This window comes from Sorex fumeus, unplaced genomic scaffold (assembly GCF_029834395.1).
Source record: "Sorex fumeus unplaced genomic scaffold, SorFum_2.1 ptg000094l, whole genome shotgun sequence".
NCBI classification, from domain to species: domain Eukaryota; kingdom Metazoa; phylum Chordata; class Mammalia; order Eulipotyphla; family Soricidae; genus Sorex; species Sorex fumeus.
In genome coordinates, this window is record NW_026606151.1 from 21,445,971 (window position 1) to 21,469,221 (window position 23,251).

Below are 23,251 nucleotides of genomic sequence, written 5' to 3' on the forward strand. Positions count from 1 at the left end.
ATTCCCCTGACCCTGAAGGCTTCACCAATATGGCAGCATTGAGAAGGATAACCAACAATAGAACACAAATTGTCTACTGTTGCCTTTTCAGCAGATCTGAGTGTTGGGGTAAAATCTCAAATAATAATGGCGCGTCTGGTGTCGAAATATTGAATGTGATCAAAGTAGAGAGAGAGTAATGTGGAAATCATCTACCCCACAGGTGGGGGGGTGGGATGGGGGTATACTGGGGTTTTTGGTGGTGGAGAATGGGCACTGATGAAGGTACAGGTGTTTCATTGTATGACTGAGACTTAGACCCAAAAACTTTGTAACAGCTCTCGCGGTGATTCAATAAATCACGATCACGATCATCCTATTGTTCGTCGATTTCCTCAAATAGGCACCAGTAACGTCTCCTTCTTCCTAGCCCTGAGATTTTAAAAGACTCATTTCAATACTCTTTCAGGATTAGGAGAATGAGACCCATCATTGTTACTGGTATTTGGCATATTGAGTACACACGGGAAGTTTGCCAGACTCTGCCGTGTGGGTAGGGTACTTTTGGTAGCCTGCCAGGTTCTCCAAAGGAAAAAATAAGATGTCGCACGGCAGTGGATTCGACCATGCACACTTCCGGGAGCTGGGTTTTATAGTCTCTGCGTCTTGGCCCTTGATGGGACCAACCTGGCACTGGCAGCAGCTGGTGGGTATGACGCCTACCTACTGAAAGTTGGGGGGTGGGGGTCTGGGTGGAGAAGGCCCAGTCCCAATCCGAGTAGGCTTGGAGACCTCAGCCTTGGGACCCGCATGCCTGGGTTCCTCTGCCAGTTCTTTCATGCATGAGGCCCGTCCGGATGTGTGGAGAGTGGTCCTAGCATGGCCGTGGCTGGCTCCAGAGGTCCACAGCTGCTGGGGCTCTGCTTGGGGCGGGAGAGGGGGGAGAGAAACTCAACCCTCTCCTCTCCAAGGGGCCCCAGGGAGGACAGCCAGGCAAGGGGGCAGGAGACTCTGCACTGTTCTCCTCCCGGAGCTGGGTTTTATACTCTCTGCCTCTTGGCCCTTGATGGGACCAACCTGGCGCTGGCGGCAGCTGGTGGGTGTGACACCTACCTACTGGAAGATGGGGGGGTGGGGGTCTGGGTGGAGAAGACCCAGTCCCAATCTGAGTAGGCTTGGAGACCTCAGCCTTGGGACCCGCATGCCTGGGTTCCTCTGCCAGTTCTTTCATGCATGAGGCCCGTCTGGACGTGTGGAGAGTGGTCCCACATGGCCGTGGCTGGCTCCGGAGGTCCTCAGCTGCTAGGGCTCTGCTTGGGGTGGGGGGGTGAAGAGAAACTCAACCGTCCCCCCTCCAAGGGGCCCCAGTGAGGACAGCCAGACGCGGGGACAGGAGATTGAATAAATAAAAAAATGAAAAAAAAAGTAAGGTGGAGTTCATGCACAATTCAATCAGCTAATCAGTGGCTGAATAAATAGCAGTACTCCTACATAAAAAATAAAATAAAAAAATAAAAAACTATCATTGATAGTATTATAAATCACACTACATCAATACAAAAGGGGGAGGGGCAGAAAGAGAATACAGCACGTAGGGTGCTCGCCTTGCACACAGCCAACCCAGGTTTGCTCCTCAGCACTACATACGCTCCTTTGAGCCCCACCGGGAGTGATTCTTGAGCACAGAACTGGAGCACAGTTCTTGAGCACTGCCGGGTGAGGTTCTGATACCAAAAAATAAATTTTAAAAAATAATTAATTAATTGAATTAAAATGGGGATAAATAAATTCTTTAAATATTCTAGGAGAAAATAAACAATTTCAGGGGTGTATGGAACTATAACAAAAGAGCTAACATTATGGAATAAGAATCCCAGAAAGTAAAAGAGAGGAAGATTGAAAAATTGTTCAAAGAAATGGCTTAAAATTTCCCGAAATTTCAGAACATCCATCACTTAATCACTTAATCACTTAACTTCCTGTTAGTCGTCGATTTGCTCGAGCGGGCACCAGAAACGTCTCCATTTGTCCCTGTTGCGTGCTAGTGTAGCCCAATGGCATCTGTTCGCTCTGGGAACATGAAGAGCCTCAAACGGATCATTCATGATCTTATCGAAGAAGTCTGACCATCTGGTAGGTGGGTGGCCACGCGGTCTTTTGACATCCCGTGGAATTCAGTCGGTAAAAGCTCTAGTCCAGAGGTCGTCTTTAAATCTCATTACGTGACCAGCGCATCTGATTTTTGACACCTTGGCAAATGAGACAGCGTCCCTGATTCTTGATCATCGACGGAGGTCAGAACTCCGGATTCTTTCTCTCATTTGAGTGAAACGTGATATTCCAAGCATAGCTCTTTCAATTCTTCTTTGGGAGACCTGAATAGCGTTCTCATCCTGTTTGCGTAGGGCCCAGGTCTCTGAGGCATATGTTAATGCAGGAAGAACAGTGGAATCAAAGAGATGTGCCCAGAGCCGGAGGTTCTTCGTCCTCTTAGCTATTTCTTTGACGTTCTTGAAGGCGTTACAAGCCGCTCTCTTCCTCCTGCGCAGCTCGGGTGCCAGATCATTTATCATGTTGACTTCTCAACCTAGGTACACATAGCTGTTGCATTCAGAGATGCTCCTTCCGTTGAGAGTGAATGGGGCATCAGGAACAAGGCTGTTTCTCATAAACATTGTCTTCGTAAGATTCAGCTGTAGTCCTACCTTTCCACACTCACGGCCAAAGTCAGCCAGCATTTGTGCCGCTTGGCTGATGTTTGGTGTTATTAAAACAATGTCATCAGCAAAGTGGAGATGGTGTACTTGCCGACCATCTATCTTCACCCCCATTACTTCCCATTCCAGTCGTCGCATGATGTTCTCGAGGGTGGCACTGAAGACTTTCTGTGAAATGGTATCACCCTGCCGAACCCATCTCTTGACATCAATGATTACTTCTTTGTAGAATGGTGAGATTGAGACCGAGACAAGAAGGCACGAATCTCACCATGCTGTTTTTGACACTGGAGAATAGTTCCTCGGAACATGCGATAAAAGAGGTGTCGGAGGCGTCGGTGTCTTTGTCAACACAAACTTGGCCATGAGCATTGATTCATTCGAATGCCTAACAACCCGAATCAGATGTTTACATTTGAATAGATGTGGCTCACTGCCGGCAGTTTCTATCTTCGTTGTCTACGCACCAACATCTCATTATGATGAAAGAGAAATTGAGAAGTTCTACATGGAGCTGGAGAAGTTCTATAAAGAAGACCACACCTTCTACAAGATCATCGTGGGTGATTTTAATGCCAAGATAGGACCGAGAAGATCAGCTGAAGAACTTCACATCGGGACCCATGGCCTAGAATGGAACAAACAGGGTGAGAGACTGTCTGAGTTCATCATGTTGACCAAGACCATCCATGGTAACTCAAGATTCCAGAAGGCAGAACCTAAACATTGGACATGGGAGTCTCCCGGTGAACGATTCCACAAAGAAATAGACCACATCATATTCAATCGACGGTTTTGCCTGACTGATGTCGCTGTTGTCCCAAAATTTCAAACGGGATCAGACCACCATCTCCTTCGTTAAAAATTCTACTTCACAGAGCAGGGAGAAAGGGCTGCAAAGTTTAAAAAGTGAACTCCGAGAATGACCACCAACTAGGAGCTCTTTGGCACTATTGCGGCAACATGGGAAGATGCCATTGTTGACAACATTGACGAGGAATACGACCGACTGGTTCAGCACCTCCATGATTGTGCAAGGAACGCCAAGAGAGAGATAGCCACAAAAAGTCGCCTATCTTCGAAAACTCTTGAGCTTATTCGCCAGCGTGGTTTGGCGCATGCCTCATGCAAACGCAAGTGAACGTCAGAGCTCGCAAAGCAGTGCAGAGATGCGATCAAGGAAGACCTCAAAGAGAGAAGAGCAGAAGTGCTGGTAGATGTGGCAGAAGCCGGGAAAAGTATTCGTAACGCCCGCCTGTCCTTTGCCAACAGCAAGACCAAGATGACTGCCCTCCGACATCCTGATGGATCCATCACATCCTCCAGAACGGCAATGGAGAAGATTATCCATGACGTCTACTCAAATCTCTTCGATAGCCATGTCCACTTGCCGACATACCAAATTACACAGGATGGATATGTCGTTCCCAACATTCTCCCTTCCGAAATCCGACACGCCATTTCGTCGATGAAGAAATGAACAGCACGCGGCCCAGACAAGGTCAGACCTGAACACCTGAAGAACCTACCGTCAGTACTCATAAATACACTTGGTCGGCTCTTCACATGCTACCTATCTGAATGCAAGGTTCCATTCCAATGGAAAACCAGCAGGACCGTACTACTGTTCAAGAAGGGAGACATCCATGACATTGGCAACTATCGCCACCCGATCTGCCTATTGTCTGTCATCTACAAGTTGTTCACTCGAGTCATCCTAAATAGGATTGGTAGAACACTAGATGAAGGACAACCATGCGAGCAAGCTGTGTTCCGCAAAGGATTCAGCACCATTGACCATATCCACACAATAACCAAGCTCATTGAGGTTTCTCGGGAGTTCAAGATGCCACTCTGTTTAACATTTATTGATTTAAAGAAGGCCTTTGATTCTGTTGAGACGGATGTCGTCATTGAAGCCCTAGCCAATCAGGGCATTCAAGCCCAATACATCAAGATCCTCCGTGAGCTCTATTGCGGATTCACTACCAGAAGATCCATAGACACTTAAATTTTCCCAATGTACTTTCCCAAAATACATAACCTTATAGATTCATTAAGCTAGTAGAATTCCAAGCAATATCCCAACCCTCAGACCCCATACCAGACACATCAGAGTCAAACTGCTAAAACTAAAATCACGGGCAAAAATATACCAAAAAGCAACTTTTGGAGAGACATCTGGAGAGCGGGAGGCAACTGGGTGAAAGGGGTGTCATTGGCAGAGAGAACTTGTGATCCTGCAATACTTAGCCTTGCTTAGTCTCAGCAGAGAGCCATTTTGGAAAAGCACAGCTTTTGCCAGTAACTGTCAGTTGAACCAGATAACACCCATTTCGGGGGATCAGCCAAAAAGGCAAAACTACGCCAACCCATTGATGGGTATCAGCCGAAAAAGCAGAATTACCCCCTGCACGAAGTCAGTGGAGATAACCACCAAACAAACCAAGGAAAAGGTCACCGGAGAGTGGCAGAAGATGGTGAAGGAAGTCCCTTGCGATTTCAGAGTATAAAAGGACTCTAGAGAACAAGGGGGAATGCCCTGCCACAGAGGCAGGGTGGGACGGGGGGGGGGGGGGGGAATAGAGGGTGGGAGGGATGCTGGGACCCGTGGGGGGGAGGATGGGCACTGGCGGAGGGATGGGTACTTGATCATTGTATAACTGAAACCTAAGCACAAAAATTCATAAGTCTATAACTGTACCTCATGGTGTTTCACTAATAAAAAAATAAAATAAAAAAAATAAAAGGACTCTAGAAACAAGGGGAGGGGTCACTCTCCTACTGGACGGGATGGCCCTGACCGGTCAGCTCTCTAAACTTGGTGCTTGTTCGACTGGTGCCAAATTAAATCTTACACTGCAGAGTTCATTGCTTTGTGTGGTCTTTCAGACACCGGACCCTAACAAAGTGAACACTGATTAAGGGACTGGTGTTGAAATACCATATGCCTGAAACCCAATCATAAATAATTTTATGATTTCACAATGACTGAATTTTTTAAATTCTCATCTTATATATGCTTATTTCACATTATCACGAGATACGTTATTACTGATATTTAACATGAGAAAAAATAAATAATGAAAATGGGTTTTTAGGAATCATAGGCATGAAGGACCTAGTTCAGGTCGAGTTTAATAGAATTTACTATACCAGGACATGACAGCTGTTTTAAAGAAATGAAAACAAGAAGAAACGTGAAGTAAGATCTGTAAAAATAAGAAGACACAGACAGAGAGGGCATTGACCAGAGTTACCTCATAGTTCTCACAAAAAGTCAAAGATTGTACAAAAATTATCTCCACATACATTTAAAATGACAACTTATGGCCTAAATTATAGTCCCATATCGGAATAAATTTCATTGAAAATCACCCACCAGCAGTGTTTTATATGTAAAATTTTTACTTTTCCTTTCTGGTTCATCTAGTATGTTATTATTTTAAATGTTATCCTGACATTTTAGTATGCTATTAATATCTGAACACTTATGACATGAAACTATCACACTGCTTAACTATTGCCCTAGAAAGGCCAAAAATTACTATAACAATTTAGAAAGTATTCTTAAATTTAATTGGGGTCGGAGCGATAGTACAGCAGGGAGGGCATTTGCCTTGCACGCAGCCTACCAGGGTTCAATTCCCGACATCCCATACAGTCCCCCAAGCACCACCAGGAGTAATTCCTGAGTGCAGAGCCAGAAGTCACTGCTGAGCATCTCTGGGTGTGACCCAAAAAAAAGAAAGAAAAAAAAATTTATTAGCTACACAGAGAGAAGGGGGAGAGGGGCTGTCACCAAGCAGGTTCTCATCCACCTTCTCCTTGTGTCTGCAGAGGGCCAGCAAGAGCAAGGTCAAGACCTGGTGCCAGGAACCAGCCCGCTGCCCAGCACTGAGACCTCGGGCCGGGTTCCCGGGTCAGAACACAGCCAGGGGCACAGGCACGTCCAGTCCCTGCCTGTCACTTGACTACCAGCTCCTTGGGGGATCCACGGGGAAACCACATGTGGTCCCCTACTCATTGCCCATGGGATGACATCTCAGAGTCTAAAGCCAAGCTTGAACCTCTGTAGGGTGGGGGGTATTTCAGGCCTGACTAAAGGTACTCGAGGGCCACCCATAGCTCTGTGCTCCAGGCTCACGGGCTGTGGTGCTCAGGGTACCAGACGGTGCCAGGTTTTGAAGCCAGGCTCCCTCCTGCAAGCAACAGTGCTCCAGCCCTCTGCGCTATCTCTTGAGCCCAAATAAATGCAGACAAGTCCAGAAAAAATTATTGGCAATTCCACCCCAGGGGGGAAAGGGTGTTGTCCCTCCGCCTGCTTTCCCCTGGCAGCGTGGTGGCCGTCATCCTCCAGAGGCCATTGGACAGTCAGGCTTGGGCCCTCAGTGATGAGATATTTTGGACCTCATGGGATGGGGATGGAGCCGGGCCTGTCCTCCCCACTCAAACGAGACTCCAAGTCATCGCCCACAAATGGCCTCTCTGGCTCCTGATCAAGCTGCTTAATGACCATGATCCCAGAGACTCAGAAACAAATCTCAAAACCCAGTGGCTTTTGGCAGAAATGTGTCCAGACCACGCAGTAGGTTACTGTCGACGGGCCACCCCAAGGGGGAAAGGGTGTTGTCCCTCTGCCTGCTGTCCCTTGGCTGCTCGGTGGCCATCATCCTCCAGAGGTCATTGGACAGTCAGGCCTGGGCCCACAGTCACAAAACTTTTTGGGCCTCACAGGATGAGGGTGGAGCTGGTCCTGGTCTCCCCTCCCAACAAGACCCCAAATCACTGCCCACGAACGGCCTCTCTGGCTCCTGAACAAACTGTTCAACGGCCATGATCCCAGAGACTCAGGAGCAAATCTCGAAACCCAGTGGCTTTTGGTAGAAATCACTCCAGATTTAAGTGTTAAACTTTCGGAATTTCAAAATCACATGGCCCTACTGCAGCCACGCGACATCATATGTTATTCGTAACCAGCAATAGAACACAAATTGTCTACTGTTGCCTTTTCAGCAGATCTAAGTGTTGGGGTAAAATCTCAAATAATAATGGTGGGTCTGGTGTCGAAATATTGAATGTGATTAGAGAGAGAGTAATGTGGAAATCATCTGCCCCACAGGTAGGGGGAGAGTGTGGGATGGGGGTATACTGGGGGTTTTAGTGGTGGAGAATGGGCACTGGTGAAGTACGGGTGTTTCATTGTATGACCGAGACTTAGACCCAAAAGCTTTGTAACAGCTCTCACGGTGCCTAATAAAATTATAAAAAATGAAAAAAAAAAGTAAGGTTGAGTTCATTCACAATTCAATCAGCTAATCAGAGGCTGAATAAATAGCAGTACTCCCACATTAAAAAAGAAAAAAATAATGGCTATTCATATTCACTTTGAAACAGAACTTTAACATCCAGTGACCAATATTTGTTTCTTTTCTTGTGCTGATTTCATTTTCACAAAGTACTTGCAACTAAGATGCATGGCATTCCCAATGGGGCAGAATTATCAACATTTTAATCTACAGATGAGTGAAATTGTCAACATTTTAATCTACAGATGAGTGAAATTATACCGTACTGTCCTCCCTCTGACTTATGTCACTTAACACGGTGCTCCCCGGGTCCTTCCAAGTTGCAAAAACCTGCAAGACTTCGTTTACTCTTAGAGTTGAGTAGAATTCTGTTAGGTATTTATCTGTGATATATAAACAAAAGAGAATAGACAGAATCAAATAATGACATGTACTTTTAAATCTTAGATCCATTTTGACTTAATTTTAATAAAGAGTGAGCTCTGCGATTAACTTTTTTCATGTGGATATACAGTTGTAAACAATACAGAATCAAGCTGCGCTGCTCCTCTGGGCGTGGCTTTCCTTCCTCACGGGCCCCGGTCCAAGGAGCCGGTGGGCCGGTGCTGGACATGGCGGCCTCGGTTCTGGCAGATGGTGCGGGCGGCGGGGCTGCGAGCACTATGAGAGAGGATGTATCCTGAAGGCACCTTGCTGTGAAAAACTTTATACTTGCCGGTGGTGTCATGATAGTCAAGAGGATCACCAGGTAGATCACTTTAAAGTAAAGGAAGTGCAGTTCATGAACTGTGAAAAAATTCAACATGCCCAACAGACTTGTGAAGAATGCAGCACGTCATTTGGAGAATATTACTGTAGTATATGCCACCTCTTTGACAAAGACAAGAAGCAGTATCATTGTGAAAAATGTGGAATTTGCAGGATTGGTCCAAAGGAAGATTTTGTCGACTGTTTGAAGTGTAACTTATGCCTAGCTATAAATCTTCAAGAGAAACACAAGTGTATTGAAAATGTCTCCTGACAGAATTGCCCAATATGTTTGGAGGACATTCATATATCCCGTATTGTTGCTCATGTCTTACCATGTGGGCATCTTTTACATAGAACATGTTATGAAGAAATGTTGAAAGAAGGCTACAGATGTCCATTATGTATGCATTCTGCTTTAGATATGTCTAGGTACTGGCAACAGCTGGATGATGAGGTAGCACAGACTCCCATGCCTTCAGAATATCAGAACGTGACTGTGGACATTCTCTGCAATGATTGCAATGAAAGATCAACAATTCAGTCTGCTCAAACTGGAGGATATAGAATTTCACCAGACCAGCAATGACCAACCTATACTTGATCACTTGATCACTTGACTTCCCGTTAATAGTCGATTTCCTCGAGCAGGCGCCAGTAACGTCTCCATTTGACCCTGTCGTGTGCTAGTGTAGCCCAATGGTGTCTGTTCACTCGAGGAACATAAAGAGTCTCAAACCGATCGTTCATGATCTTGATGAAGAAGTCTGACCATCTGGTAGGTGGTTGGCCACGCGGTCTTTTGACATCCCGTGGAATCCATTCAGTAACAGCTCTAGTCCAGAGTTCGTCTTTAAATCTCATTACGTGACCAGCCCATCTGATTTTTGACACCTTGGCAAATGAGACAGCGTCCCTGATTCTTGATCATCGACGGATGTTGAAACTCCGGATTCTTTCTCTCATTTGAGTGAAACGTGATATTCCAAGCATAGCTCTTTCTATTCTTCTCTGGGAGACCTGAATAGCGTTCTCATCTTGTTTGCGTAGGGCCCAGGTCTCTGAGGCATATGTTAATGCAGGAAGAACAGTGGAATCAAAGAGATGTGCCCAGAGCCGGAGGTTCTTCGTCCTCTTAGCTATTTCTTCGACGTTCTTGAAGGCATTCCAAGCCGCTCTCTTCCTCCTGCGCAGCTCGGGTGCCAGGTCATTTGTCATGTTGACCTCTCGACCTAGGTACACATAGCTGTTGCATTCAGAGATGGTCGTTCCGTTGAGAGCGAATGAGGCGTCAGGAACGAGGCTGTTTCTCATAAACATTGTCTTCGTAAGATTCAGCTGTAGTCCTACCTTTCCACACTCACGGTCAAAGTCGGCCAGCATTTGTGCCGCTTGGCTGATGTTTGGTGTTATTAAAACAATGTCATCAGCAAAGCGGAGGTGGTGTAGTTGCCGACCATCTATCTTCACTCCCATTCCTTCCCATTCCAGTCATCGCATGATGTTCTCGAGGGTGGCACTGAAGAGTTTTGGTGAAATGGTATCACCCTGCCGCACCCCTCTCTTGACATCAACGATCACTTCTTTGTAGAATGGTGAGATCCTGGTAGTGAATCCGCAATACAGCTCACGGAGGATCCTGATGTATTGGGCTTGAATGCCCTGATTGGCTAGGGCTTCAATGACCGCTTCCATCTCAACAGAATCAAAGGCCTTCTTTAAATCAATAAACATTAAGCAGAGCGGCATCTTGAACTCCCGAGAAACCTCAATGAGCTTGATTATCGTGTGGATATGGTCGATGGTGCTGAATCCTTGGCGGAACCCTGCTTGCTCGCATAGTTGTCCTTCATCTAGTGTTCTGCCAATCCTATTCAGGATGACTCGAGTGAACAACTTGTAGATAACAGACAATAGGCAGATCGGGCGATAGTTGCCAATGTCATGGATGTCTCCCTTCTTGAACAGTAGTACGGTCCTGCTGGTTTTCCTTTGGGACGGAACCTTGCATTCAGACAGGTAGCAAGTGAAGAGCCGAGGCAGTGTATTGATGAGTATTGACGGCAGGTTCTTCAGGTGTTCAGGTCTGACCTTGTCTGGGCCGGGTGCTGTTTGTTTCTTTACCGACGAAATGGCGTGTCGGATTTCAGAAGGGAGAACATTAGGAACGACATACCCATCCTGTGGAATTTAGTATGTCGGCAAGTGGACATGGCTATCGAAGAGATTTGAGTAGAAGTCATGGATAATCTTCCACTACCCAACCGTCGCCAAACTCCAGGACGCTTTCCGGACCCGCGCAGCAGCTCTGACCAAGACCCACGCACGACTGAAGACCCTCAGAACAAGATAAGCAGAACTCTCTGAGACCTTGGACTCCAGGCTCGGCGGACCCAGGGACAGAGCTTCTCTGCTTGCTCCCACCACCACAGGTGACAAAGGGATTCTAATCAGGAGCACCCCCCCCCTACCCTGCCCTGTCTGTTTCCTTCAACCACCCAGGGATCGAATTGTGCACAGGAGACCGACCCTACCCAGATAAATACCCCACTTGCAGACTTCCACTCTCAAAACTACTTCCACTACCCAACCATCGCCACACTCCAGGATGCTTCCTGGACCCGCGCGGCCGCTTGCGGCCGTGCGACACATCATATGACACTAAATACCCATCTTCTGGAATTGTTGTACCATATTTGATAGGGTTCAAATATGGTAACACCTACAAGGGTGATTAGAGGTCACCCCAAAAGCCTCTTTCCCTCTCGGAAAAACTGGCAAGCTACCGAGAGTATTCCGCCCACACGGAAGAGCCTGGCAAGCTATCCACTGTGTATTCGATATGCCAAATCCAGTAACTACAACTGGTCTCATTCACCTGACCCTGAAGGCTTCACCGATATGGCAGCACTGAGAAGGATGAGAAAGGAGAGGCCGACAAAATCTCAAGGCCGACCTAGGCTGCCACAACGAAGGAAGACAAAAATGATCGTCTGTACTTTCAATGCACGTACGCTAGCATCAGATGCATCCATCGAGGACCTGATGGTACAAGCGCGAATGATCAAGTATGACATCATTTGTCTGACCGAGACAAGAAGGCACGAATCTCACCATGCCGTTTTCGACACTGGAGAAGAATTGTTCCTCGGAACATGTGATAAAAGAGGTGTTGGAGGCGTCGGTGTCCTTGTCAACACAAACTTGGCCAAGAGCATTGATTCATTTGAATGCCTAACAACCCGAATCGGACGTTTACATTTGAATAGATGTGGCTCACTGCCTACAGTTTCTATCTTCGTTGTCTACGCACCAACATCCAATTATGATGAAAGAGAAATTGAGAAGTTCTACATGGAGCTAGAGAAGTTCTATAAAGAAGATCACACCTTCTACAAGATCATTGTGGGTGATGTTAATGCCAAGATAGGACCGAGAAGATCAGCTGAAGAACTTCACATCGGGACCCATGGCCTAGAATGGAACGAACAGGGTGAGAGACTGTCTGAGTTCATCATGTCGACCAAGACCATTCATGGTAACTCACAGTTCCAGAAGGCAGAATCTAAACGATGGACATGGGAGTCTCCCAGTGGACGATTCCACAACGAAATAGACCACATCATATTCAATCGACGGTTTTGCCTGACTGATGTCGCTGTTGTCCCAAAATTTCGAACAGGATCGGACCACCGTCTCCTTCGTGCAAAATTCTACTTCACAGAGTGGGGAGAAAGGGCTGCAAAGTTCAAAAAGAGAACTCCCAGAATGACCACCAACTGGGAACTCTTTGGTACTATTGCGGCAACATGGGAAGATGCCATTGTTGACAACATTGACGAGGAATACGATCCACTGGTTCAGCACCTCCATGAATGTGCGAGGAACGCCAAGAGAGAGATAGCCACAAAAAGTCGCCTATCTTCGAAAACTCTTGAGCTAATTCGCCAGCGTAGTTTGGCGTATGCCTCAGGCAACCGCAAGCTAACGTCTGAGCTTGCAAGCAGTGCAGAGATGCGATCAAGGAAGACCTCAAAGAGAGAAGAGCAGAAGTACTGGTAGATGCGACAAAAGCCGGGAAAAGTATTCGTAAGGCCTGCCTGTCATTGACCAATTATAAGACCAAGATGACTGCCCTCCGATGTCCTGATGGATCCATCACATCCTCCAGAACGGCAATGGAGAAGTGAAAACAGAGATAGATAAATGGAACTATCTTAAACTAAGAAGCTTCTGCACCTCCAAAGAAACAGTGACCAAAATATAAAGACAGTCTACAGAATGGGAAAGGATATTCGCCGAATACACATCTGACAAGGGGTTGATATCAAGGATATACAAAGTACTGTTTGAACTCCACAAGAAGGAAACATCCAACCCCATCAAAAAAATGGGGCAATGAAATGTACAGAAACTTTCTCAAAGAAGAAATCTGAATGGCAAAAAAGCACATGAGAAAATGCTCTACATCATTAATCATCAGGGAGATGCAGATCAAAACCACAATGAGATACCATCTCACACCTCAGAGACTGGCCCACATTCAAAAGAACAAAAGCAACCGATGCTGGCGCTGATGTGGCGAGAAAGGGACACTCCTTCACTGTTGGTGGGAATGCCGACTAGTTCAACCCTTTTGGAAAACAGTATGGACGTTTCTCAAAAAATTAGAAATTGAGCTCCCATTTGACCCAGTGATACCACTCCTGGGAATATATCCCAGAGAGGCAAAAATGTGTAGTCGAAGTGACATCTGCACTTGTTTGTTCATTGCAGCACTCTTTACAATAGCCAGAAACTGGAAGAAACCTGAGTGCCCAAGAACAGATTACTGGTTAAAGAAACTTTGGTACATCTACGCAATGGAGTACTATGTAGCTGTTAGAAAAGATGAAGTCATGAAATTTACATACAATTGGTACAATATGGAAAGTATCATGCTAAGCGAAATGAGTCAGAAAGAGAGGGATAGACATAGAAAGATTGCAATCATCTGGAGGATATAAAGTAACAAAATATGAGATTAATACCCAAGAATAGCTGAGATCAACACCAGGAGGATTACTCCATAGCTTAGAGGCCAGCCGGGTATTCTAGGGGAAAGGGCAGTTCAGATAGAGAAGGGAGCACCAAATAAAGGGTGTTTGAAGGATCCTCCCAGGAGGGGAGATGCATGTTGAAAGTAGACTATGGACTGAACATGTTTGCCACTCAATGCCTCTTTTGCAGACCACAACACCCAAAAGGAGAGACAGAACAAAAGGGAATGCCCTGCCACAGAGGCAGGGTGGGTTGGGGAGGATGGGGGTGGGAGGGATACTGGTATCCATGGTGGTGGAAAATGGGCACTGGTGGAGGAATGGGTATTTGATCATTGTATGACTGAAACCCAAGCACAAAGATTTGTAAATCTACAACTGTACCTCATGGTGCCTCACTAATAAAAAAAATAAAATAAAAAATAAAAATAAATAAATAAATAAAAGATTCTGATACACGCCACTGGCCGAGCAAGTGAAAACAGAGATAGACAAATGGGACTATCTTAAACTAAGAAGCTTCTGCACCTCAAAAGAAACATTGACCAATATACAAAGACAGCCTACAGAATGGGAAAGGATATTCACCAAGTACACATCCGACAAGGGGTTGATATCAAGGATATACAAGGTACTGGTTAAACTCCACAAGAAGAAATCACCCAACCCCATCAAAAAATGGGGTGAGGAAATGAACAGAAACTTTCGCAAAGAAGAAATTCGAATGGCAAAAAGGCACATGAGAAAATGCTCTACATCACTAATCATCAGAGAGATGCAGATCAAAACCACAATGAGATATCATTTCACACCACAGAGACTGGCCCACATCCACAAGAACAAAAGCAACCGGTGCTGGCGCGGATGTGGCGAGAAAGGGACCCTCCTTCACTGCTGGTGGGAATGCCGGCTGGTCCAACCCTTTTGGAAAACAGTATGGACGACTCTCAAAAAATTCGAATTTGATCTGCCATTTGACCCAGCTATAGCACTCCTGGGAATATATCCCAGAGAGGCAAAAAGGTATAGTCGAAGTGACATCTGCAATTGTTTGTTCATTGCAAGCACTCTTTACAATAGCCAGAATCTGGAAAAAACCTGAGTGCCCAAGAACAGATGACTGGTTAAAGAAACTTTGGTACATTTACACAATGGAGTACTATGTAGCTGTTAGAAAAGATGAAGTTATGAAATTTACATACAAGTGGTACTACATGGAAAGTATCATGTTAAGCGAAATGAGTCAGAAAGAGCGGGATAGACACAGAAAGATTGCATTCATCTGGGGAACATAAAGCAACAAAAAGGGAGAGTAACACCCAGGAATGGCTGAGATTAGTACCAGGAATTTTGCTCCATGAATGGAAGGCCAGCCACAGGCTCTAGATGAAAAGGAAGCTCAGATAGAGAAGAGAGTACCAAATGAAGGGTGTTGTGAGGGTCCTCCCAGGGTGGGAGAAGCATGCTAAAAGTAGTCGATAGACCAAACATGATTGCCACTCAAAGCCTCTCTTGCAAAACACAGTACCCAAAAGAAGAGAGAGAGAACAAGGGGGAATACCCTGCCACAGAGGCAGGATGGGACGGGGGGAGGGGGATGAGGGGGGGGGATACTGGGACCCATGGGGATGGATGAGGGGCACTGGTGGAGGGATGGGCACTTGATCATTGTATAACTGAAACCGAAGCACAAAATTTGTAAGCCTATAACTGTACCTCATGGTTTTTCACTAATAAAAAAAGAAAAAAAACTGAAAAAAAAAAGATTCTGATACAAGCATTGTAACATCTTCCAGAAAATATATAAAAACTATATACAGAATCTTGTATACTTTATTTTTTATTTAATAATGTAGGAGCACTGCTATTTATTCAGCCATGGATTAAGCTGATTAAATTGTTCATGAACTTCAAAACAAAGAAAAGAGGTATGCCCCCATTTGACTCCTTGTCTTTGACTCCTTGTCTTTTATTCTCTTTAAAATTTTTAAATTTAACCCAAGGAGAGCCCCTATACAGCAGCTGAAAGGCATTTTCAGGAAGGTACAAAGATTCAGGAAACAAGAATTCTCTCTGCGTTAAAATTGACCAAAAAATGGTTAGCAGAGAAACTCCTTATTTGGGGAAAAGAGACTGCTTTTGTTTCAACAGATGAAAACCCCAGTAAGAAACTTTGGGTTCCATTACATCGCGTCAGGATTTGAATTCATCCATCTGATATGACCCTCAGACAGTCAGAGACTCAAAACCCTCCAAACTCCAGTGCCAAGCCATCGCCAAACTGATTTCAGTTGGAAGTCACAAGGAAATAGAGGAGGAGCCAGCGTCCGAGGACCTGCAGCAAAGGCCTCTAGCTCCTTTCACATATCCTGAGGTCACGTTAAGAACATTCCGTAAAGCCTTCTTTCACAGGTTGTGGATTGGGCAATGCCAGGACCTCATTTGGATGAACCATTCCTTACTTTTCCTCTCTCCTTGGAATGAATTCACAGATGCTTCCATTCCTGAAGGAGAAAGCGATGACTTTTTTTTTTCAGGTTTAATTAGCACAGCGGGTAGGGCGTTCGCCTTACACGCGGCCAACATGGCCGACCTGAGTTCGATTCCTCCGCCCCTCTCGGAGAGCCCGGCAAGCTACCGAGAGTATTCGATATGCCAGACACAGTAACAACAAAAAGTCTCCAATGGAGACGTTACTGGGCCCGCTCGAGCAAAATCGACGATCAACGGGAGGGCCTTTACCTTTACCTTTACCTTATTTATTTATTTATTTATAGTGAGGGCACTTCTGGAGGTGTTCAGAGTTCGATAACTTTTAATAGGAACACGTTTTCATTTCTCTCTAGGATATCCCTTTGTGCCAGAGAGCGCCCTGTCCCTTTTTCTGCCCCCAGCCCCTGGAGATGTACCAAACCCTGATGCTCAAAACCTCTGATAACTTAAAAAAGTGTTTTTTCTCAAATATAAGCTAGGTCTCACACCTATAGCTGCCAGTGAAGCTGACCAGAGAATGGCTGCATTCCCCTGCTGCAGGACTCCTGACAGAAATTATGATGCTCCTGCTCCAGTGCTCCCTGCCTGCTCCTAGAAGTTCATCAGAATCCTAAGAGTTGCTCCCCTGGAACTCATTGCTGTGACCACTACTGCTGCTGTGGCAGGAACAACTCTTCAAACTTTGATCCAGACATTGGATTTCTTCAAAACATGATTAAATTGACTCTCATCATCCCAGGACAGGGCAAGACCATGGGACACTTTACAACAAGACTGCTCTGGGCTCAGGGACGGTGTGAAGTTTTAGAACAACAAATGAGACTGTTTTGTGATTGGAATTGTTCCCCTCTCTATTTTTGTGTTTTTGTAAAGAGAAAAGGGGGAGATGTAGCATAACGTTGGATTGTCCTTTCTCCTCTGCTTCAAGGTGTTAAGGTTTATTGGGGTACACCCATCACAGTGTGCCGTGTAACCTCTCCTCTGTACTCTTCTCCTATCTGTTAATCACCTAGATCCCAAAATCAGACTGTGACTTGTAAGGTCAGATCTTTTAAGGACCCTGAATTTTGCATTTGTAAGAAATATTGATTTTCTCTTTTCCTTATGTCCTTTGAATAGTTTACTTTAGAGTTATGTTCTTTGTATAGACACACCAAAACAGTTGATGCTGTGATTTTGTACCTTGGGAGTTAATTGACTTCGAATAACATTTGTATTCCTGGGCATCTGTCATACTTATTCAACCAAAGCTTCTGTTGCCCTTAGTTCCTAGCACCTCAAAGCAAGGTCCTGATGAAGGAACTGAATGGACCCAGGGCAAGCTGTGAGCTACCCTGGCACCGAAATGGGACGGGCCAAGTGCCATAATTCTTAACTATAAGTTAAGAGCATGGTCATGGTCAAAGTCTGGCATGATCCAAAGAGAAACAACTGGACAAGGACCCAGCTGGGATTAGAAAGGACTAATCTGGTGTGAGAACTGTAGTCTGAGATCTATAGCGAGAGGTCCCCAGGAGAGCCACCCTATAAGCTTAATGTATCTCTTACTGTGTCCATACCAAATGACTAATATTATTAAGAAGTAGAATTACGATGAATGTTTAAATGGTTATTGGACTCAAGAAAGGAAATATGCACCCCTAGAAGGTATTTTGCATGTAGGTGGGTCATCTTGCTGAATGAGAATTTATCCTAGAAGAAGCTTCCCCCAAGGGAAGGACTTTACATCTGTTGATCATATAACCCCACCTATGTGTAATTGCTACACCCTCATGATTTGGGGATATAACTAAGGATGTAAGAGGGATAGGAGGAGAAGGAGGAATACAGTAGTGGGTGAGACTGGAAGGAGCAAGAGGGAGACGAGATGGTAATAAATTGCAACTAATCACCAACCAGCCTGGCCCTACTTTCTTCTTTCCATCCGCCCATTGCCATCGGCCATCCGTGGGAGGGAAGTGGCCCAAGACCACCGAATGCAGGCAGCGAGAGCCATAGCATCGTACTTATTTTTTGAATACACAGGTTTCTGTTTTGATGTCCCCCTTTTCATTTCTGATTCAGTTATTAGGGTTCTCTCTCCTACTCTTTCTTTGTGAGTCTCGTTGGTGGTTTATCAGTATTGTTTATTTTTTCAAGGAAGCAGCTCTTTGTTCTATTGACCTTTTAGATGGTTTTTTGGGAATCCAGCTCATAGATTTCTGCTCTAAATTTTATTATTTCTTTCCTTCTGGATGGTTTTGACTCCTTTTGTTGGTCATTATTTTAAGTTCCAAAGCTGTGAAGTAAAGTTATTTATGTGGGTCCTTCCTTCCTGAGAACAGTCTGCCGAGCTTTTTTCCCTGTAACAGTGCTATACTTATGTCCCACAAATTCTGGTAGCTGGTGTCTTCATCCTCATTTGTTTCTGAGAATCTTTTTATTTCTTCCTAGATATCTTCTCTGACTCACTTATTGATCAACATTGAGCTGTTTCATTTCCAGTTCTTTGATTTCATTTCCTGTTTCTGTGTGTGATTATCTTCTATCTTCAGTGAGTCATAGACTGAAAAGATAGTTGATACACTTTCTATCTTCCTGTTTCTATTGAAGTATGTTTTGTGGCCCAGCACATGGTCTTCTTCGAAATGTTCCATGTGCACTGGAAAAGAATGTGAATTCGGTTTGGAAGGTGGGGGCATGAAAAGCCCTTTATATATCTATTAGCCCTCTCATTTCTATTTCTTCCTTCAGAGCCAGTACTTCCTTGCTGAGTTTCAGTCTTCTAGATGAAGAGCTGATGAGCAATATTAAAGTCCATGACCTCTATTGTGTTACTTGCAATGTCGTTCTTGAAGTCTATTAGCAGTTTTAAGTTTAATGCCGGCCCATCATTGGGTGCATATATGTTTAGGGGTGTAAACACATATGATGTACATATCCTGATGTACATATCACTTTATTATTAAAAAATGACCTTCATTTCTCTTCTAATATTTTTTTTTCCTTTTGGATCACACCCAGCGATGCTCTGGGGTTACTCCTGGCTCTGCACTCACGAATTACTCCTGAAGGTGCTGGGGGGACATATGGGATGCCAGGGGTCGAACGAGGATCAGCAGCGTGCAAGGAAAACATCCTACCCATTGTGCTATCGCTCTGCCCCCCTCTCTTCTAATCTTTTTCAGCCTTAAATCTATGTTGTTGGATACTAGCATGGCTACCCCAACTTTCGGCGGGCGTTGTTTGCTGAAAGATTGTTTTCCATCCTTTGACTTTCAGACTCTGTTTGCTCTGACTATTCAGATGTGTTTCTTCTAGGCAGCAAAATGTTGGATTCAGTTTTCTAATCCATTTCTCCACTCTGAGTCTCTTAATTGATGCAGTTAGACCATTGACATTGAGAGAGATTGTTGCCATGTGGTTTTGTGCCAACTTTCTGTGGAGATGTTTGATTACCGTTTCAATTTCTTTGAAAGCGATAAGTCTATTCAGGTATTCCAAATATTTTGGGTTCAGTCTTGGAAGGTTACAGGAATTAAAGAATTTATTGACTTCTTCTGGGTTCTCTTGTTTCTTGTCAAACAGACTTTCCAAGTAACCTCTGATTTTTTAATTTCCTTAGTTTCTTTTGTACTGTCCCCCTTTACATTTCTGATTCGGTTTATTGAGGTTTTTTCTCTCTCTCTCTCTCTCTTTTGTTATGAGTCTTGAAAGTGGTTTACCAACTTTGTTTTTTTTTCAAAGAAGCAGCTCTTGGTTTCATTGATCTTTTAGATTGGTTTTTGGGAATCCAGATCGTTGATTTCTGCTCTAACTTTATAATTTCTTTCCTCCTGAATGGTTTTGACTCCTTTTATTGGAATTTCCTAAGCACTAAACCTGGAAGTCAACTTTTTCATATGGGATCATTGACACTGACATCCGGGGTTGGGGGTTCCTAGATTGTTCAAAAGGGGTGACCCCTATAGGTCCCTAACATAGCACTGATCGGGGGGTGAGAAATGCCCTTGTCCATCAGGTTGTGCATCCACCAGGATTGTTCCCTGATGGGGACCCCCCGGGTTTCACTCAGGGGTCGACAATTGGGAGTTGTTGGATGGAGAGCCACCTCTTGACAGCCAGCCAGGGTTACTTTTTGGGGCCATGAGTGGGAGATGCAGAGGAGCTCTCTCGTGCCAGTCAGACAGGGGTCCTCCCTGGAGTCCCCTGCTGGCGTCCATGAGGGATGTGGGTTTGGGAGGGCCTTCTCATGTAGGCCAGGCATGTGTGTTCCCCCCCCCCTCCCGGGGTCCCCTGCTGGCCTCCGAGAATGTGACTGGATGTGAGTGAACCCCTCGTAGCCCACTCGTGAGGGTCAGTCAGGGATCACCCTGTTGGTGTCCCCGAGAAGGGTCAGTTGAGGGCGAACCTCCTCCTGTGGGCCAAGCAGGGTTCCTCTGGGGTGCCCGTGGCGCTGTGGTTTAGTACAGGCATAGACCTCACCCCTCCAATTATCTGGATCCTCTGGTCTTATCCCTGCTCTCTCCAACCCCTTGACTTCTGTCCTTTCCTTGCTCTGTAGAATCTATTGTCCCGAATAATCTAGGTGCTCCCCCCCACAAACACACACACTTTATATCCTGCATTCTTCATCCTTTTACTCAAATATCACAGATGAATGAGTTAAGTTCCCTTCTTGGCCCTGTGCAAACTTCTTTCTCCAATAAAATTTACTATGAAAAGGTTAAAAGGTGAGCGCACACAGGGGACTGAGGTAAATGAATCGCTGAAGTCCAAAGAGGCAAACTTGCTGTCAGGAGTGAGTACTGGGTCGGCCCTTCTCACTCGGTGAGAACAGTGCGTCCTGTCCTTCTCTGAGAGCCAGAGAGGTGCGGGTCCGGGCAGAACCGCGCATGACCGCTGCCCATTTCTCCTCGGGAGGCTGGACACTGCAGGAAGTGCTGGTGGGGAAGGACCCCTGCGCTGGCGCTGCCCTGGGCTGCTGTCACAGCTGTAAGAGCTCCGACATGCCAGGCTCGTGCTCGGAAAGCCCCACTGTTCCATGCATGCCAGCAGAGTCGGGTGTCCAGGGCACCCAGGGAGGCGGGACGAGCAGGAGGGCACCACCGGGGGCTCTGAATGCCTCATCTCTGCCCAGCGCAGCCCACCTGCCAGGCCCACCCAAGGGCCAACCACTCATGCTCCACAGGAACAGGTTCTAGTACAACGCGGATGGGTTCAGGCCAACGGGTCCCACGGCAGACGGGGGGCAGGCAGCCGAGGGCCTGACGGGAATGTCTTCTTTTCCCCTGAAATCCCCTCCTGAGCTTTGAAAGTCTCACATGGGGCCTCTTCTGGGAGCAGCTGAGTAGCAGAAGCGTCACTGGATGTCACACTGAGAGGGGTCCCGTGCCTCAGCAGCGAAGCCCCCTACAGAAGCACTCTTCTCCTTGCTGTATATGGGGAAACTGAGGCTGAGAGGTGGAGTCACGGTGGTGAGCCAGGTGCTTCATTCGAGTGCCAGGGGTCACTGTCACAGGAAAGGCCATTCACAGGGAGAGGCCAGGCTAGAAGAGATGCCCCATGGCCGGCTGGGCAGCTCCGGGCCTCCTCTCTGGAAACCTGAGTCAGGGAGTGTCCACTCTCTGAAGGCAGCCTGAGGAGAGGCCAGAGGCACACGGATGCCTGAGAAGCCAGAGCATGGTGTCCTTCTGTCAACGAGCTTTGCACCCGCCCCCCCTCTCGACTCATCTCTTGGGACCCCGCAAGTGGCCCCTCACTCTGGGGTCAGGGGCCGAGCCAGGTCGCTGAAGTCCTCGCTCGGGCAGATGCATCTTGGGAAGGGTCTGCTCAGGTTCCAAGAAGCTGCAGAACGCTCTCCAGTCTGATGCTCAAGTCTCGCTTTTGAAACAGGAGAAAAGTACTTTGATCCCTTCCTGCCATGCTCTTCTTGGTCCCTTTCATCACAGACAAGTTCTCAAAGTAGAAACCACATTCAATCTCTTTCCCAGGGTATTTCCCCATTGAACACGAGCATAAGCCTAAAAACCAGGGCTTTGGTGGGAAATGGCGAGTACAGTAGTAAGACACTCACTTGGCATGTAGTTGAGCTGGGTCCAATCCTGGCACTACAGAGGGTCCCCTGAGCCTTGCCAGGAATGAAACCTGAGCACAGAGTTAGGAGTAAGCCCTGAGCACAGATCCAGGAATAAGCCCTGAGTTCAGCCTTGGTGAGCCCAAAACAAGCAAGCAAAAAAACACCCCAGTTTTTTCCCCGTTTGTTCCTTTTCACAAGGAGATACTGAGACCACCGGCAAGGGATGGGAGGCAGGTCTATCATGCACAGAATTATTTCATACCTGCCAATACTGCGGATTCAGGGGAAATTTCACCCACTGGTATACAATGAGGGTAACACCCCCAAAATACCCCTCCCCAATAGTTCCTGCCTTCCCCCCCAACCCCCGGAGTTCTGTTGGATCTTTCCTGAGGGCCCCAGTGAGTCTCAGGCTTGCTTATGGGGTCCCCAATGCTCTGCTCACAGCTGCAAGTTCAGACGCAGCCGGGAGGGGCCCAGCGGGACTGGAGAAACACGTTGGTTCCTGAAAGACAGTGACTTGGTCCCTGTGATTTGAATCCTGTTCTGGTTTATCTAGTCCCGGCATTTCCCTGTGTCAGCTAGCTTTCTCGCCAGCCTAAGCAAATGCATTAGAACTAATTCCGCATCGGGAGCTCAGACAGGTTCCAGAAAGGCCGTTTGCCCCCAGAGTGGTGCGCAGATGCCCCGCCAGTCACCTCAGTTTACTGGGAAAGAGCCTGCGGGTTGCAGAGCAGAGTGGGGAAGGCGGAGGCGCTGGGCCGCTAGGGGCCCTGGGTGCGGCTCCCGGCCAGTCCCCACCTTCCCCACCATCCCTGGACGCGCCCATCTCTCCGCATCCCCCCCTCCTGCCCGGCCTTCCAGGAAATTCAGCCTGGGAGGCCACGCCCGACCCGCCCGGTCTTATAA

At 46.4% G+C, this 23,251-nt stretch overlaps 1 pseudogene; it reads left to right on the top strand.

The window, feature by feature from the left end:
- Positions 1-8,616: 8,616 nt before the first annotated feature.
- On the top strand, positions 8,617-9,341 carry LOC130040162 (RING finger and CHY zinc finger domain-containing protein 1-like; annotated as a pseudogene).
- Positions 9,342-23,251: the final 13,910 nt, after the last annotated feature.